The 10,478-nt window shown below is 37.9% G+C and overlaps 1 pseudogene; it reads left to right on the top strand.

Annotated features, from left to right (window-relative positions):
* Nucleotides 1-8,994: 8,994 nt before the first annotated feature.
* Nucleotides 8,995-9,918, top strand: LOC143683156 (olfactory receptor 2G3-like; annotated as a pseudogene).
* Nucleotides 9,919-10,478: the final 560 nt, after the last annotated feature.

The raw sequence follows: 10,478 nt of genomic DNA, 5'->3' as shown, positions 1-10,478 counted from the left end.
TGTCATCAATATAATGAACCAGTGTGATGTTTTGTGGGAGGGAGAAATGATAAAGTTCCCCGAAGACAACATTATGACATAGAGTTGGAGAGTTGATATACCCCTAAGGTAGGACAGTGAAAGCATATTGCTGAACTTGCCAGTTGAAGCAAACTCTTTCTGGTGGTCCTAATATTGAGAAAAAAGCATTTGTCAGATCAATAGCTGCATATCAGGTACCAGGGGATGTATTGATTGATGCTCAAGCAATGATACCACATCTGGAAGATCAGCTGTAATTGGAGTTACCACCTGGTTGAGCTTACAATAATCCACTGTCATCCTCCAAGACCCATGCGTTTTATGCACAAGGCAAATAGGAGAGTTGAATGGGGATGTGGTGGGATTCACCACCCCTGCATCCTTCAAGTCCTTAAGAGTGGCATTGTTCTAGTTTGCTAGCTTCCAGAATGCAATATACCAGAAACGGAATGGCTTTTTAAAGGGGGAATTTAATAAGTTGCTAGTTTACAGTTCTAAGGCTGAGAAAACATCCAAATTAAAAGAAGTCTATAGAAATGTCCAATCTAAGGCATCCATTCAGGGGAAGATACCTTGGTTCAAGAAGGCCAATGAAGTTCAGGGTTTCTATCTCATCTGAAAAGATACATAGCAGACACAGTCAGGGCCTCTCCCTCTGCTGGAAGGGCACAGAGTGAACACGGTGTCATCTGCTAGCTTCTTCTCTCATGGCTTCCTGTTTCATGAAGCTACCTGGGAGGCGTCTTCCTTCTTCATCTCCAAAGGTCGCTGGCTGGTGGACTCTGCTTCATGGTGCTGCAGCATTCCCTGCTCCCTCTGAATCTCTTATTCTCCAAAACATTTCCTCTTTTGTAGGACTCCAATAAACCAATCAAGACCCACTCAAATGGGTAGAGACATGTCTTCAGCTAATCCATTTTAACAACCACCCTCGACTAAATCATATCATCCAGGGAGATGATCTGATTGCAGTTTCAAACATACAGTATCAAATAAGGATTATTCTATCTTTATGAAATGGGATTCTGATTAAAACATGGCTTTTCTAGGGGGCATACTTCCTTTCAAACCAGAACAGGCATTAATCTCTGCAATCTCTCCAGGAATCCAGTATTGCTTCTGATTTACTATTTTGCTAGGTAGGGGAAGTTCTAGTAGCTTCCACTTGGCCTTTCCCACCATAGTAGCCCTCACTGCATGGGCTAGAGAGCCAATGTGGGGATTCTGCCAGCTGCTCATTATGCCCATACCAATTATACATCTTGGAACTGGGAAAATAACTACAGAATGGGTTTGAGGGGCCCACTGGACCCACTGTGAGATGGACCTGAGCTAAAAATCCATTGATAACCTGGCCTCTATAAGCCCCCAGTCTGACTGGAGAACAGTGATGCTTTGGGTCCCCTGGAATTAATGTCACTTCTGATCCAGTATCTAATAATCCCCCAAATATCTGATCATTTCCTTTTCCCTAATGCACAGTTATCCTGGCAAAAGACCATCAATCTCCTTGGGGAAGGCTTCGAGGAAGAGTAATAGAGTAATTTTTTGGCACTGTAACAGGGTTCTCCCATAAAGAGACTTGGCCTCTTCTTCATTCAAAGGTGTCTGGGTCTGCAAACTGCCTCAAGTCTGGAAATTGATTAAGGGGCTGTGAGTGTGTTTTTGTAATTCAGGTTAGACTTCTGCTCACTTGACCTAGAACCCTTTTGGTTATACAGCTCAAACAAGAATTTGATAGACTGCCCTTCTGTTGTATTTCTAGGCACCCCACGATTTACTAGCCAATGCCACAAATCTCTGTGAGTCATATAATTTTGACTTCTGTTCTGAGTTTGCTGTCTATTATAATAGCGATGTATACCCTGTTTTTGGTGATTAAGTGCTGCTATCTGGCTTCTGTCAACCCAGGATCCCAGCATCCCCATTGTGTTGAAGGATTCCAGCTCAGTGACAGCAGTTCTTACAGTAATACCTGGCCTACAAAGAAGTGCAACTGCAGAGCTCTTCAGAGATAGTGGTACTAACCTCACAAATGTATTTCTCACTGTTCTGGTAAAAGATGGATCCTCTGGGCATTCCTGGGGTGTAAAAGCAGGCTTTACATGTTTAATCTACTCTAACATTTCAATCTCTCTAAGCCTCTGGATGCCCTCATCTACATTATATCACAGCAGTTCTGGCATTTCACCCTCAGATAATGTTGGCCTCCTTTTGATTCAGGTTTCAACCAACCATCCAAACAAACTATTAATACCTTTTATAACTACTCGAGCTATAACATTGAATGCAGAATCTATGCTTAGTGGGCTCATATCAATAAATTTAGCCTGATCCAGTCTTATAGTCCTCCCAGCATTATCCCACACCCTTAAAACCCATTGACACATATATTCCCCTGATTTCTGTCTATATAAATTGGAAAACTCACACAGTTCTTTTGGAGTATAACGTACCTCCTTATGTGTGATACTTTGTACCTTACCTGTAGGGACCTGTTGGGACTTTAGTCTAGTTATAGGTCTGGAAGAAATGAGGGATGGTCAAGGTGGGTCATGAAAAGTATTAGAAATATCTTCCAAGCCATTTGCTTCAGGGCATTCATTTGCAGTTTCATCTGGTGAAACAGGATTAATCACTCTAGGGCTAATCCCTTCAGGAGGAGGTTGGGTGGCCAATTCCTCAAGGCAGGCTGGAGGTGAGGCAGCTATATTCTCAGGGAAGACTATTACAGGGTTATCTAGAGAAGACTCGGCATGGCCTAGGGTTTCAACCTCGCCCCCAACACCATTATCAATCCATATGTCACCATCCCATTTTTCAGGGTCCCACTCCTTTACAATCAATGCCTTCACTTTAATGGCAGACATGCAGACACCATGCAAGACTGAGATTTCAGCTTATGTTGTAAAGTTGCTACTCTAACAATAAGATTCTGAGTCTGATTTTCAGAGATCTCAAGTCTACGCCTACAGGAAATAAGATTTTCCTTCAGGATACTCATAGAAACGTCTACATCTTTCAAACGGCGCTTAAGCTTCTTGTTTGAAGCCTTAAGCCCATCCCTTTCACCCCTTAACGTAGACAGTGTGTCTAACAACAACCAACTGATATCTCTATAACTCTTATTTCTACAAAACTCTGTAAAGGTGTCAAAAACATTATCCCCCAGAACCTGGCTTCGTACAAGTGAAGCATTAGGAGAATCGAATGATGATACTTTGACTATCTCCTTTGCCAACTCACTCCATGGATTGGGAGTGTCATTCTGATTATGTGAATCAGAGTCCTTAGTGTCTCTGAGCCCAGTCAGAGTAGAAAACCATTCATGAAAACCCATTTTTAAGATTCTGTTTCTTAAGAACCACTCCTGGTACCAAGATGTATTAGTTAGGGTTCTCTAGAGAAACAGAATCAACAGGGAACACTTGCAAATATAAAATTTATAAAAGTGTCTCACGTGACCACAGGAATGCAGAGTCCAAAATCCACAGGGCAGGCTGCGAAGCCGATGGCTCTGATGGATGGCCTGGATGAACTCCACAGGAGAGGCTCACCAGCCAAGGCAGGAATGGAACCTGTCTCCTCTGAGTCCTCCTTAAAAGGCTTCCCATGATTAGCTTTAGCATCACTAATTGCAGAAGACACTCCCTTTTGGCTGATTACAAATGGAATCAGCTGTGGATGCAGCTGACGTGATAATGACCTAATCCTATGAGATGTCCTCATTGCAACAGACAGGCCAGCACTTGCTCAATCAGATAAACAGGTACCACAACTTGGCCAAGTTGACACGTGTCCCTAACCATGACAGTGCAAAATATTTATAATTGTTATTTCTTTTTGATGAATTGACCCTCTTATTAATATGAGGCTTCTTTCTTTGCCTCTTTTAATTTTGGGGTCTACATTTGAAGTCTAATTTGTTTGATAGTATAGCTACCTCTGATCTCTTCTGGTTGTTGTTTGCATGAAATATCTTTTACCAATCTTTCACTTTCTACCTACTTTTTTGTCCTTGGATCTAAAGTGAGTCTTTCATAGACAGCATATACATGGATCCTGGTTTTTTATATATACATTTTCCAGTCTGTATCTTTTGATTGAGGATTTTAATCCATTAATATTTACTGTTATTACAGTGAAGTTAGTACTTCTTTCCACCATTGTTTCCTTTGGATTTTGCAAATTGAATATATTTTTTCTCTTTTGACCCTTTTCATTACCCTTACTTTAATTCTTCATTTCTACACTCTTCTTTAAATCTCTCTCTTGTCATTTTCTATTTTCCTGTAGCATGCCCTTTAGTATTTCTCCTAGAGAAGGTCTCTTGTTCCAAAATCTCTCCGAATTTGGTTATTTGAAACTATTTTTAAATCTCCCTCACATTGGAAGGGCAGATTTGTTGGATTTATAATAATTATTTGGCAGTTTTTCTCTTTCATTATCTTAAATAATCATTGCCAGTGCCTTCTTATTGCCATCATTTCTGCTAAGAAATCTGCATGTCGTCTTTTTTAATTTCCCTTGTATATAATGGATCACAATTCCCTTGCTGCTTTCAGAATTCTCTCTTGTCTTTGGCATTTGACAATTTGATTAGTCAGTACCTTGGTGGAGGTTTATTTGGATCTATTCTGTCTAGGATATTCTGTACTTATTGGACCTGTGTTTTTTTAGGGGGAGACATGTAATTTTATATCTTTCATAAGAGTTGGGAAATTTTAAGTGATTATTTACCCCATTTTTCTTTCTGTCCTTTTTCCTTTCACATCTTCTTCTGGGATAGCCAAACACCAGTATATTCCTGTGCTCCATATTGTCATTCAGTTCTCTGACACTGTGATCATATTTTTCCTGTTCTTTACCCTATTTGTTCTTTTGCATGTAGGATTTAATATTTCCTGTGCTTTAGATCAATGATTCTTTCTTCCACCTTTTTATATCTGCTATGGTATTTCTCCACAGTGTTTTTCATCTCTTCAATTGTGCCTTTCATTCCCATAAGTTCTGCCATTTATTGTTGCAAGTCGTGTATTCTTTTATATCATCACTCAAAGTCTTTTTTAATGTCCTCATCTCTTTTGCCAAATTTTACTTCAACTCACTGAATTGATTTTGAAGATTTGTTTAAACATATTTAATTAGTTGTTTCAAAACTTCTATGCAATTTGTAGTGCTAGTTTGTTCTTTCAACGGGGCCATATATTTGTTCTTCTTAGTATGACTCATGATTTCTTTTATCCTGGTGCTTAAGCATCTGATTTCCCTGATTAGTTTATACTGGAGGTCATTTTTCTCTCTTTTGTCTAGGGTTTACTTGTTTGGAATTGGTTTTAGTTGTTCTTTGACATTCAGTTCAACTTATTCAGGATATCTAATATAGCTTCTACATAACTGATCAGAATTTACCAGATCTTACCCTGCTTATATGGAAGATTTTCATGATTGCCTTTTTTGTCTGCAATTATTTCATCCCCAGGATAAAGCTCTCTCTTCCCTCTGTCCTCTTGGTATGTAATCTGCTGTTTGCTTTGTTGCCTCTATGTTTTTGACATCCCTTTTGTTACTTCTAGCAACTTTTACATGGGGATCTAGCTCTGGGAGGAGGGCCTCCTCAGACAGGATCAACCCCAGTAAGAGTTTCCCAAACAAGCATGACCCAGGATTCACAAAGGGAGTATAATCATTATCGAAGTTCCTTGGGATGAGACCCAGTAGGATGCCATTCTTTTCTGTGAACCCTCTTAATTCTGTGCTTTTACTGTTCAGCCCAGAAGATAGTACTTGTCAGCCTGTTGCTCCCCCTAGGCCTAAACTTTTGTGGTACCCATAATTCTGAGCAGACTCTGTCCCTGCCAAGTGGGTGCTTGAGTCAGAGGCTGAGGCTGAAGGCAGACTTAAACTGTTTGTTTTACAACTCCTTGGGACTAACTCCTCTAATCAGTAGTCACTGCCTGTGCTGGACCTTTTCTTCACTCCTTTCATTTTAGGTATAGATGAAGCAGCTCTTCAGTCTGCTCTGGGCTCTGCTATCCCTTTTCTTGGGTAACATATGACCTATAGGTAGCTATCTTCTCCATCTGATTAGTTACTTTGGCACTCCTTAATTTTATCCTTCCCTGGAGGACTGAAAATTGAGAATACCTCATGCTTTAGTTAATGGGATGCTTAAAAAAGATATATAGATAGATAAAAAATAAATGAAAAGAAAAAATGCTCTGAGAGCTGCTCCACAACCCCTCATTTTACCAATGAAGAACCTGAGGTAGTACTTCTCTCTGATTTCCTGTTTTCCTGGGGCATAGCTGCTTTCCAATATTCTAAGTTCAGCAACTCCTGAAACTTCTGTTTGTCTTTGTTTCTTATCAGCTCTGCCTTCTCACTACAGGGGGTAGGGTTGCTTTAGACCTCACAGTTTATTTCTTTGCATTACATATTTATCTGTGCTCAGAGATTATATTTAGCAGTCTAAATTTTTTAATCAAATTCACAATTTGAAGCTTGGTTGGGCTCTCCTTCCCTTGTTCCTGGTTGAAAGGGCTTCTTATTCCCACTGTGAAGAGACCCCAGGATGATCAGCTGTGCCAGTTGAGGAGGGGCAGAAGCCTCCACAACATGGAATAATTTACTGATAGTTTTGTGCTGTGATCTCAGTAATTCATTCACTCATTCCAGACAGGGGAACAATGTTCATCTGGTCACAGAAATCCCCCAGACAGTTGTTCCAGACAGTTTCTAGATATTTACTAGATGCTCTAAAGGACAAATTAAATCCCACATCTCCCTTTCTATTGAAGTAACAGCACATTTAATGAAAACTTCTGCCAGCTCAATTAGGATTATGTATTACAAAAATTGAGTCAAAGTAGTTTTCCATTTTCCTTGAACCCTCTTGATAACTGCACACCCAGCTTTTCCATTTATATATATCTTAGATGGAGAAAGGGATATTCGCACACATAAATCCCCTAGGTTAGTCCTGGTCATCTATTCCAGTTGGTACTTGTTAGAGAGAGAGCTATCCTTAAATTTGCCCTCCAGAGGTGATGTGATTTTCTCCAGAGCATGTTGCTGAATAAATATTTACTTTAGCCTCAATTACAGGTATTGGGCAGTGACAATGGCTTCCGGATAGCAACTCTGATATGTTAAACTCATGTCACTGGTTTTCTTCTTCTCTACACATTGGGAAAGGTAAAAGGGAGAAGGGGGCTGATTTAGATGATTGAGGTCACTTATCTTATTTGCTTATCTCACCACATTTTCCTCCCTCTTGTGTTGCCACCAGTTACCCCCTTAAATATTCACTGACTCAACTCCTTCCTTCCATGGCTCACTTTGTCTCTCCTCAGATTTCCTTTCAGCATTCTTTTTGGAGGTCTGATCTTTATGAATGTACCTGAAATGGAATAACTTTTATTCATAGGGCAAGAAGGATCATAAAAATGCATGGAGAAAAGAAAATTATTGATCTTAATTTTACCAAAAGGAAAAGGATATTAATCTAGTGATTTCTTGTTCTTCTAAACCACACTTGACAGTTATTACTCATATTACAAATTTTGTGAGATACCAGGTAGGGGAAATTTGTTTTTTTAATTTTTTCTGTGTCAAAATTTTATGTGCAAACACATGTACTCAAACACACACTTCAAACTCCAAATTTCAATCTCTGCTCACTCTCCTCAGACCTCTTAACTCACAGCTCTCACACTTGAATGACAGGAAAGGATGATTCTTTCACATCTCACTTTAATGTATTAAGCTCATTCTATTGTATGGGAAAGAGTAGTTACTATTCCACATAAATAGGATAACATATAAACAAACATATGGGCTAGCATGGTAAGCCTTGAATGATTCCTTATAATCTAAAAGTATAAATAATAATTTAGAATATTGCAATGGAAAAGACACAGGAAATAAATTACATTATTTTGATTTCATTTCTGATTGTGACATAAATAGGACATTTATCAGCACTTATTTTACCACTACTTTATTTTGTAAAATCTGAAAATTAAAAAAGATAATTTCTCAAACTGTACAAATCTAGGATTATGTTAGATTAAGTGAATTTGAAATTTGATACTAAATTAGAAAATTAGTAGTTACTAGATTTTTGCTTATGAATATTGGGCAATATGTAAATTTACACTTAGGAAGACATTCCATTCTGAAAAAGTTCAAATTAAAGGTGAATTTTACAATTTTAAAGTTTGTAAATTGTGCTATTCTCTGAAGGTGATGGAAATAGCTTCTTGTGCTTCTATTTATCTCTATAATAATAGATTATTCAAATAAATTGAAATATGATTTTTAAATCCTAATACTAAAACACATCCATCTGGAATAAATTAGCATTTTACATCAAGCAGCAGTAGAAACAGGCAGCATGTAGCAATCTATCTAGGAGGATTTTCAAGTCCTCAGAAGAAGTATTTATTAACTAATAGAATATGAACATTTAGTGCCAGAGTTAAAATTTTTAAAACCTAATTCTTTGTACTTAAGATACAATTTTACCTATGTAATACAAGCGTACCTTAATGAAACGAGAAGTTAATCCTTCATTCACTATTTCTTATAACAAATGAAGAAGTCAGATGCAATTTAAGCAGCAGATAAATTTGGGGCAAAGGTAATACATTATGCATTAAAATAAATAAAGTGAAATTTAATAGTCTATTTTTTATCATGAACAACCATGTATAATAAACAGACTAAACACGTTTTACTTTTTCATAACTTTTCCAAATATTGTACCTCATCTGTAACTATTGAATATTTATCGGTGAGTCTTAACCTTATTTTTCTCAAATATATTTTCCATGAATATCCACAAAAAACTCATCTAGAAATTTACTTCAAATATGGTATTAATCATGCTTCAAGTAAGTAAATAAAAATAATTACATGTTCTTCAACTGAATTCCTAAGATCATTGTTCTGTTTTACTATAATAGGCAAATGGAAAAAATAAATTTAACCTCTGGGGGAGATTTTATTTTGCTTGGGTTCTCAGGTCAGCCACAATTGGAGCTAGTCTTTTCTCTGGTAATTTTGATATCCTATCTTGTGACCCTTGGCAACACAGTCATCATCATGGCCTAGTGTCTGGACTCCAAACTCCACATACCTAGATATTTCTTCCTCACAAACCTCTCCTTCCTTGACTTTTCCTTCACCACCAGCATTGCCCCCCAGCTATTGTGGAACTTGAAGGGACCAGCCAAGACCATCACATCCACTGGCTGTGCCATACAACTCTATGTCTCCCTCTCACTGTGTTCCACTGAATGTATTCTCCTTATTATCATGGTGTTTGACTGCTATATACCTGTGTGTAGACCTCTCAATTACCCTTATGTCATGCCTCCATCATTTTCTGAGGCCTTTGTAGGAATAGCATGGCTCTTGTGAGTAGGAAACACTCTCATCAAGAGCACCATCAGCCTTCAGCTTCATGGACATCAGCATCTCCACAACTTCTTTTGTGAGGTGCCTGCCATGATAAAGCTGACAAGTGTTGATGTCCATGCAAATGAAGTCCACCCCTTTGTGTCCACATTAATGCTGCTCCTTCTTCCAATGGCCTTGATAATGGTCTCCTATGGACTTATTGTTCAAGCATTGATAAAAGCCACATCAGTCCAAGCCTGGTGCATGGCTCTGGGGACCTCTGGCTCCCATCTATTAGTGGTTTTATTTTTCTTTGGGACCATATCAGCCATCTACATCCAACCGAAGTGATCCTTTGGCCATAGACAGGGCAAGTTTCTCATACTCTTTTATAAAACTGTGACTCCCACTTTTTATCCACTCATATACATCCTGAAGAACAAGGATATGAAAGGAGTCCTGAAGAGATTGCTGAAGAGAGCCAATTACTAAGGAAACATCAGGAGTAAGGGTTTTTCACTTCTGGAAATTTATTTAAGTGACATCATGTTAATAAGTATTTCCTAGTATACATCATCATTGTCATTTGCATTGCCGATTGTATGTACATACCATAAGTCTAAAGTTATTTGAGAAAGAAACACATTGTGTTTCAACTTGTATAGCTCATAAAATTTGAAGCATGTGTTTGGGTTAACAAATCTTTCCATGCAGTTCCTTATGCCTTCATATATGGTTAGAGAATTAAAACATGCTTACATTTTGAATAGAGTATGGAAAAACTATATATTAGTGAGAGAAAATTACTGTAGCCTTTCCTTTGAAAGAGGTTTCTGAAGTAATATTACTTAAAACATATTTTGCACATTATCTCAGTTCTTTCAAGAACAGTAAAAAATTAAATATGTTTGGGGTATGATATTAATTAATCAGACCTATGAATTTATTTGAGAAGCAAAGGAGGAATCATTCTATCTATCATCTATCTATATACTTATTTAAGAAAAATGTCATCATTAAACAATCATTTATTCAGTTTCAGTTAACTTCAG

This window comes from Tamandua tetradactyla, chromosome 5 (assembly GCF_023851605.1).
Source record: "Tamandua tetradactyla isolate mTamTet1 chromosome 5, mTamTet1.pri, whole genome shotgun sequence".
Lineage (NCBI taxonomy): Eukaryota > Metazoa > Chordata > Mammalia > Pilosa > Myrmecophagidae > Tamandua > Tamandua tetradactyla.
The sequence above is the reverse complement of the archived record's forward strand: the minus strand, read 5'-3'. Positions and strand labels throughout refer to the sequence as shown.